The following is a 9,463-nucleotide window of genomic DNA, read 5'->3' as shown; positions in this document are numbered from 1 at the left end:
AGTCTCGGAGGAGAATCACTGGACACAAATTACAGCACTGAGCCATGCACGGGGGTCTTTCAGGGTGGGAGGCTCCTGCTGGAGGTGCAAAGCTAGCGCAGGGCACAATTAAGAGGCTGCTTTGGGCTGCCAGGGTTCCTGAAACAGGTATGAATCTGCATAAACCCATTTGTTGCTAATATATCCGCCTCCCATAAATAAGCGTTGGAATGTGGATTGGAGGAAGGTGCGTTGCTCAAGTGCTAGACGGGGCTACACGTTGACTTCCTGATCCGGGTGGCAGGGCTAAGGCTACTCCTTCCCGTCTGTTCTCCAGGTCCTGCCCCTATTTATCCTCCAAGTCAGCTTTGTCATGTACAGACTTTCCGAGAGACATCGCCCCGTTTGTGAAGCTTTGGAGGAATTGGGGGGAGAGAGAACAGGAGGCAATGGAGTGTTTCTTTGTATACCTTTGAGCCTTCAGAGCAAACTGAGATTCTCTTTGTAAAGATGGTGCTGGGGAGAAATGTAATTAAGAAAAAAGACTGGCTGAGAGAGAGAGACAGGAGGAGGTATTTTATTTACATTTTTTATTCATTCCAACACATCATATTGTGGTCAGCAAACGGGAAAGAAAGGACATATTTCGTGCCATAAAGAAGGCACCAAGCGGATTTTTTTTCTAAGCGGTCTACGCTCCTGCCTGAACTTTCTGTCCATTTTGAAATGAATAAGGGTAATTTGTTTTTCCTTTGCTGTAGTTTTAAAGTTCTTGGAAAAACAATTGATTTGCTAATAAAATAGTTCTGGAGCTTTTAGCTGATTAACTTTGAGAAACTTACCCCCCCCAAATGTATTTGTGATCAAAGTCAGCTAGGCAAGATCTGTATTTTGGGTAAAAGAGGGACGCTTGATACTTAAAAGATAATTTGGGAAATTGAGAGGGCTTTTTTTTTATTGAAGAAAAGAATATTGTAAAATAAACTGAAAATTATGAGAAAAGATAGCCATGCCTGGATGGCCACATTATGTGTATAAAGCTAGGGATCTAGAAAGGTTAGTATCAGTAAAGATATGTGTAATGTGGAACTTTGTTATTGTATTCATCTGTTTAAAGAGGACTAGATAAAATGGTCATTTGCTGGTACGTCATCTTAAGATCGGGATTGAAATTTATATTAGATAGCATTGTTGATTCTTTTTCAACACTGGAGGAAGGAAACTAACAAAAGCACATGCCCAGATGTGTCTCGTTCTTCAAAGTAGTCACTGGAGGAGACTCCAACATCGCTGTTTTCTGAACTTCTAGAAGGGCACTGACTTGGGCCCATTAATTCCCATCTGCTTTTTAAAGAAGCAGCTAGACTCCCTTGCCCACTGGTTAGATGCAGAAATCGAGGCTTCCTTAGACTAAACAGTCAGGCAGAGTCATGGGAAACGGAGACAAACCAACAAAGCCGTTTTCAGAGGTCACGTCACCTGCTCAGTCCCACCATCCGAAGGATCTGACGCTGTGACTCAACTATAGCTTGGCTTTGCCTGGGGCAGAGGAGGCTGAGCCCTTACCAGCCTGTCTGGATAATTCAGTTCTTCTCTGCTTGCCTGTGATGGGAAAAAGGAAGAGAATTCTCAGGAAGAGCCTCAGCTTTCAGTTTGACTTGTGTTGGGGCTTTCGTTGTCTTTTCTTTAGCCAGGAGATGAGGAATTTGGGGATCTACCACCTTCCTCACTTTCTCACATTTGCATACCTCTCCTCCCTCAACCCCTTGCCCCTTCATTTTTGTACACTGATCATTTCTGGGCCAGTCAATTCCAAAGCCGCTCCCTGGTCACCTCCTTTCTGGAGTTTGTGTGCATTTTCTTGTTTGGGGTATCTACCTGCAGTCAGGGACAAAAACTGAAGGATGCTTGGTCCACAATGAGGATTTGGTTTCACTTAGCAGTAAAATTCTTTCTGCAGACCAGAAGGTCTTGGTTTTAAAATCACAAGAGTCTATCTCCCATGTCATTGGGTTGGTGTAATTTATGTATTATGTGGGGAAAGTAGTCTGTTTGTAGTAATGATAGCTTGGGGAATTCAGTATACGAGCCAAATGTAGGACAGTTGAGCTGAAAAGACCCCCTCTTGTCTACATGATACCTCGCAGGATTTTTTTTTTTTTAAATAGGTCCCCAAAGAACATTTCATTCCCCTCTCAGAAGGTTTGTAGATATAGTCAGTTTTGGTTCTTCCGGGTAGGTCAACACAATATTTGCAAATGAAATGGTGATGGCAAAACACGTTCATGCCCAACTAATGACAGTACTTTCTCTGAAACTCTAGAATTCTGGAATTTTTTGGATCTTAAAGTATCTCCAGTTGACTTTAAGACAGCAACATAAGTTTTTGATAATGGTATCCACATTCTGATTTAAGCCGTGGCCATTCTTTCTTTCTCTCTTTTTTTTTTTTTTCCAAAACCATCAGAAAGTAGCTTTCCAAGTTAAACCGGGTTGATCCAGTGAATGTTTGACTTCAAATAATTTTTAAAATAACTTGTTCACCGTTCAAATCCTTCAATAAAGGGGGAGCAGAGGAGTAAAGTTGCTTTGAAAAGCAACTCTGCTTGGCAAAGGAATCCCAGCCCTTCTGACAAAAGATGGGTATTGACTATGTGTGGCGAATGCCCCCACACCATATTTCAGGGAAGTTCCTTATTGAATACTTCTCGCTCACAAAGCTGGAGTCACTGTGAAATCTCACTCCTTGGATCTCTGTTGGGGCTGAACTAGCCTCCCAACCTAGTAACAAATTGCCTTTTTATGGGTTCATGTTCTAACTGAGAGCAAACATCCGCATCCCAGGGCATCAAGCCATAGAACCTAGTACGAGGGCTAGCCATGGCCATGCTAATCTGGTTGTTCCAGAAAATGGAGCAAATGGACCTGGCACAAAATTCTGAAAGTCTTGCCCAGAAGGAAGGGTGAAGGAGGGGGCCATCTCCGTGTGCTCACTGGATGGTCACTGTCCTCCTGGGAGGTGGGCTCTGTTACTGTCTCCTGTTACAGGTAGGACACCAAGGTCAGATCGGGTCTTCAGTCTGCCCAAGTCTTCCAGCTGAGGTCAGGATTTGAACTCAGCTCTGTTTAGCTCCAAAGCCATCTTCTTGGTCTCATATTATTTCAGTAAAACAAGTGAAACGCCCAGCTCCTTGGCGTCGCAAGCAAGACTTTTTGCTCCCGGGCACCAAGTACTTTTCCTGCCTTTCTTCCCACTGTCAGGACTCCCGCCATGTGGAAGACTCCTGCTCTGTGCCACCCTGTGTCTGTGCCTTTGCTGGCTCTGTTCTGCCTTCCTACATGGCCTTCCCCTGCCGGCTCTGCACATCCACACCGGCTTCCCTGTCTGGCCGCGTGGATGTGGCCTCTGCCGATCTGAAGACCTTGGGGTCACTGTTGGGGCTTTTCTGTACTCCAGCACAAGTCCCTCTGGAGTCGGAGGTGTCTGACCTGGGACCACACAGGCAGAATCAGCATCAATTCAGCTCTGTATCTCCCACCAGCTGACCCCAGGCCTTGGTGCAGTGAGTGTGCTAAATAACTCCTTGTTTAAGAATACGGCTTTACCCTTGCCACCCCCCACCAGCACCCCACCTCCTGCTTTTAGATCTCTCCAAATTCCAGGTCAAAGACCATTAGCAGGAGAGTGTTAATTAACCACAGTGGGTGCTCTCCTGAAATAGATAAAAAGAGGAGGAGGGAGAGAGTCTGTCCATCTGTCATCCGAGCAGTCCCCCAGAAGCCACTGAGGTCATCACACAGCCAGCATGTGCCTAGAAGTGGTCAGCCTGCAGGTCACACTTGTGTCTCTTCGGCCGCACCTGTGTACACTGGCAGGCTGACTATCACCTTTGAACCTGAGATGGACACATCCAGGTGGAATGTCCTTTAGTCATCTGGGTGGGTCCTGAATGAAGAGAGCATGAAGACTCCCCAGACCAGCCTGGGTTATGTCCCCATTGGAGCCTTCCTTTTCCTGTCTGTGAAATGGGGGAATAATCAGGAAACAAACGGCAGTTCCCTCTCAGCTCAGACACCTGCCACGATCCAACATTAATATGAGCTCTGGCTGCGATCAGGGAAGACGCATCTCAGTTTCCCAGTGGTACAGCCTGTAAGGGGCCACATGGGGATGTGGGAGCAGAGCTGCCCAGACGCAACTGACCCCCCAAAATGTTTCCTCCTGGCCTTGAGTAGTTGAAAAAGTCTGCCTCTTGACACCTAAGCAGTGACATATTGTTGGGAGATCCTCAACCACTTTTGAGGGTCCTATTTTAAGACCATGGTTCCCACTCCCTGCCCCTCAACATTGACAAAGCAAGTCAAGGGAAGATCATCGCTTGGTCCAGCAAAAAGAATGATTCCAATGGTGGAACTCTGACACCGGCAGTTCATCTAGCGAGAGAATAGCACTGAGGGCTTCCCTGGTGGCACAGTGGTTAAGAATACGCCTGCCAGAGCAGGGGACACGGGTTCGAGCCCTGCTACGGGAAGATCCCACATGCCGCGGAGCAACTAAGCCCATGAGCCAAGACTAGAACTAGAACCCGTGCGCCACAGCTACTGAGCCCGCGTGCCTAGAGCCCGTGCTCTGCAGCAAGAGAAGCCACGGCAGTGAGAAGCCCGCGCACCTCAACGAAGAGTAGCCCCCGCTCGCCGCAACTAGAGAAAGCCCGCGTGCGGCCAAAATTTAAAAAAAAAAGGGGGGGGGCTTCCCTGGTGGCGCAGTGGTTGAGAGTCCGCCTGCCGATGCGGGGGACACGGGTTCGTGCCCCGGTCCGGGAAGATCCCACAGGCCGCAGAGCGGCTGGGCCCGTGAGCCATGGCCGCTGGGCCTGCGCGTCCGGAGCCTGTGCTCCGCAACGGGAGAGGCCACAACAGTGAGAGGCCCGTGTAACGCAACAACAACAACAACAACAAAGAATCCGCCTGCCAGAGCAGGGGACACGGGTTCGAGCCCTGCTACAGGAAGATCCCACATGCCGCGGAGCAACTAAGCCCATGAGCCAAGACTAGAACTAGAACCCGTGCGCCACAGCTACTGAGCCCGCGTGCCTAGAGCCCGTGCTCTGCAGCAAGAGAAGCCACGGCAGTGAGAAGCCCGCGCACCGCAACGAAGAGAAGCCCCCGCTCACCGCAACTAGAGAAAGCCGGTGTGCGGCCAAAATTAAAAAAAAAAAAAAAGGGGGGGCTTCCCTAGTGGCGCAGTGGTTGAGAGTCCCCTGCCAATGCAGGGGACGCGGGTTCGTGTCCCGGTCCGGGAGGATCCCACGTGCCGCGGAGCGGCTGGGCCCGTGAGCCATGGCCGCTGAGCCTGCGCGTCCGGAGCCTGTGCTCCACAACGGGAGAGGCCACAGCAGTGAGAGGCCCGCGTACCGCAAAAAAAAAAAAAAAAAGAAAAAAGGATAGCACTGAACACTGGCAGAGCTCAACCATCTCTGATTCCAGAGCTTCTAATCCCCACGGTGGTGGCCGGGGAGAGGATTCCGTGGGTGGCGTGGCAGCTACAAGTCCAGTCTCTGTTGTTAGGCTGACTCCCAGCTCTTGTGCCTGGAAGCCGTGTGAACTGGAGAAGTTCTATAATCTCTCTGCGTCTCAGACTTCAACTCTGTAAAATGGGGATGATCTGACCCCCTTCTCGGGGCTTGTGAGCACTCATCAAACAACTGTAGGAATGCTTGCAGGCTTAAAGGCCTTAGCACGTTAAGGGATTTTCACCATTAAGGCCCCCAGCTCTCCCACATGAAAAATTAAGGAAGTTATTCATCAAGGGACAGAGAAGCCTAAATATCTGCGGCAGTTTAGATAGTGAGGCCTGGCCTTTGCTCCCCGCATAACAAAAGGCTCAAATCCTATCCTGGGGGAATTTCCAAGGAAAATGATACTTCAGTTAGAAGTCACAATTCTCCACTTCTTCATTTGATTCTCAGATTAAAGCAATGGGGGACGGGAAGAAGGGGGTACCACAGGGTAGGGACTAGTAGCTCAGCTTTCCTGATGCAGAAACTGAGGGCTAAAGAAGTCCAATTACTTGCTAGCTGGGCCTTCTGGTAGCCCTGGGGCTGCTGTCTAGCAGACCTCCGGGAGTGCAGCCTGGCCTTTGGCTCCTTCAAGTAACCAGCCACTCCAACTATTCTTGGGTCAAAATCAAGGTGACTTCCAGTAGTGAGGCATCTGAAAAGCTGCAGGACCACTTGCTGGGGTGGTGAGGTCCCCCTGCAAAGCTGTGCACACCTACCTGCCCAGGTGGAGGTCACCCTTAACCTATCTCCGCCTCCCAAAAGAGCATGGGGAAACTGCCAGTTTTTAGGTCAGAGTTCAACTGTAATCCACACCTCATCTCTCCTCCCCCCACCACCTACTGACAGGTTTAAGGACTCTGCCCCAAACCTGTTTTAGTGAAGCATTTATTATTCACAGATTAATGTAAGGGTTAAGGCTTAAGACCCCCTAAGTAGATTTACCCTAGAAATCCCCTCCACTCTTGCTATACACAAGGTCTGTGCAAGGATGCTCATGAAGGAGAATAAAATTCATTAGGAACACCCTAAATGTTCACCAGTAGGGTACTCATTAAATAACCAGTGCAAACTCATAGTGGAAACCCCATAGCCATTGAAGGGAATGAGGTAACATACGTGTAACTGATATGAAAGGATCTCTAGGATGGATTGTAGTAACAGGCAAGTTGTGGAACTCTTGCATGGTATGACTGTGTGTGTGTGTGTGTGTGTGTGTGTGTGTGTGTGTGTGTGTGTATTACATATACATGACAGCACTATTTTCCAGGGGTTAATAAATATAAATGAGATAATATTTGGAAGGCAGTTAGAACAATGCCTGGAACATAGTAAGTCTGTATCGCGTTTGAGAAATAAATATAAATGCAAGAGAAAAAAATCAGGCAGGTCCACTCTAGAATTCAGAGTTGTGGTCACTTCTGTGTAGGAGGGGCTGATGATTAAAGGGGACTCAAGCGTTATCGCCAATGTTTTACTTTTGCACAAAGACATGACATTCATGTTTTAATTGTGGTATTAAAATTAAATATGCATCCAAACCCAGTAACTCCAAAATATGAAACTCCTCTCCTCTTCTGCACAGGCAGCGTTAGAGGGAAACAGCACCAAGGTCAAACAAGCACCTTGAGATAAACCCACCCGCCACCCACTCCCCCATCTTCATTTCCTTAACCAACACCTCATCACAGGCAAACAGTATCCTTGGACGTGAGTCCCCCTTGCTTGTGACTCACTCCCCTGGCTTCCTGGACAGCAGCCCGGGTAGTGGGGCAGAGGGGAGTGTCCCAAGTAGGCACATTATAGGTTCAAAGTCTTAAGACTGGATTCAAGTCCCAAAATGTGCCCTTCGTATGTGTAAATCACTTCTCCTTCTGATCTCTGCAGTGGGAACCCCAATCTTTGTATATCTCTTAATTCTTTTTTTTTAAAGGCACACATTTTATTGGCTGTAAAATATTAAGTTTTGCTGTTTGTGCCACACATGTACATGGGTGTGTCTGATTATCTTCTTAGAACATGACTCTGTGAGTGAAGTTATTTGGTCAAAGGCTACACACATTCAAAAATTTGACTTTTTTAGGGCTTCCCTGGTGGCGCAGTGGTTGCGAATCCGCCTGCTGATGCAGGAGACACGGGTTCGTGCCCTGGTCCGGGAAGATCCCACATGCCGCGGAGCGGCTGAGCCCGTGAGCCATGGCCGCTGAGCCTGCGCGTCCGGAGCCTGCGCTCCGCGACGTGAGAGGCCCGCATACCGCAAAAAAAAAAAAAATTTTGACTTTTTAAAAAAGTGTGCACCTCTTAATTCTTGAGAAACAAGTGGGGTGCATGTGAGCATAATTATAATTACAATCATCTTTGTCCCTTGGTTACTAACAGTGCCTGGCACTCATAGATGCTCAGTGGATACTTGTGAAACTGAGCTGAAAATAGTTTATGTGGAATTAAATTAATGATAAAGGAGTTGCTGTTATAAAGCCTGAAATTAACATTCTGATCTTTCAAACTCATACTCGCAGTATATACTCATTCAGTAGATATTTATCATGTACCTTCCGTGTGCCGGGCACTGTGCTACGTGCTGGAAAAAAGTGATGAAAGTGAAAAAGTCCCTGACCTCACGGACCTTACATTCAAAAGAGATTTCCAGCAATAAAAAACTACGCCTAACGAGGAAATAAAACAGGGGATCTTAGCTGCTCAGTGTAGCAAATGGGAACTGGACATTTTAATCACAGTTCAAAGGGTTGCAATGAACAGAGCAACATGCGAGTTATTGGGAGTCACATAGACTCATAACTCACATGTAGATACCACATGTGATCTTTATATATACATATTTGTATATCGTGATAGAGCTTTTTCTAATAAGCCTACCTGATCTTTAATCGGGGAAAGATCTGTCAGCTGACTGAGGATCTTGGGGAACGTAACTTTGATGCCATGAACTCTTGGACCAGCCATCGTACTCAGACCTGAGTTGACCTGAAACTCAAACTCCAGTTTCACCATCTCTTAGCTGGGTAATTGGGGTGACAGGGCAAGTTCTCAGGGCGTCTGAGTTCAGATTGCTTGTTAGGACTGCTTTGCGGGTTGCTGCTACATGGAACAGAATTAACGTAGCTGCAAGTCCCCAGCACACATTGGCTCAGCCAAGGGAGGCATTCTGGCCTGGGCAGGAGGGACAGCCAGCAAGAAACCTGCGCCCCTACAGAGGCAGATCACTAAATTGCAGCCTGGAGAGGCACCCTGAGTGTTCAGATTTAGCATTTACCAAGGCCCTAAATACTTCTAAGGCCCAAGTCGTTGTATGGAGACTCAATTTGACTCGGAAAATCAACCTAGGTCCTCTTCAAGGGAAGAAGAAAGATAAAGAGGATCTTGATATTATTTCCTTATCTTTAATATCTTCTAAAGCCCTTTTATCTTGCATTATTATCTCCATTTGCACAGGAGGACCTGAGATCCTGGGAGATTAAGTGATCACACAGATTGTAAAAAAGTAGCAGAGTATGATGTAAATCCGAATCTGCCCAAAGCCTGTATTCTTTTCATGGGGCACACAGGGAGGTAAGGAAGAAATGCAGTAGGATGGAAATTTCCAGCAAGGGCTTTCGCCTGTTAGTTTGCTTGGGCAGGTTTTGTAACCTCCCCTGATCCTCAGTTTTTACATCTATAAGATGGGGCTAATAGTAGTCCTATCCGTATAGATTGTCATGGGGACTAAAGTTGCTATTTGTGAGTGGCTTCAGCGACATGGTTCTCCCGAGGGATGATGCTATGTGAAAACACATGGGCCTAATTCACAGAAGGCAGACTCTGTGGTTAGAGGAAAGAAATTTATGTTGCTTGTATTGTTTATTTTTTTTATTTTTATTTTATATTGGAGTATAGTTGATTTATAATGTTGTGTTAGTTTCAGGTGT

This window comes from Kogia breviceps, chromosome 3 (assembly GCF_026419965.1).
Source record: "Kogia breviceps isolate mKogBre1 chromosome 3, mKogBre1 haplotype 1, whole genome shotgun sequence".
Classification (NCBI taxonomy): domain Eukaryota; kingdom Metazoa; phylum Chordata; class Mammalia; order Artiodactyla; family Physeteridae; genus Kogia; species Kogia breviceps.
This window is presented reverse-complemented; position numbering follows the sequence as displayed.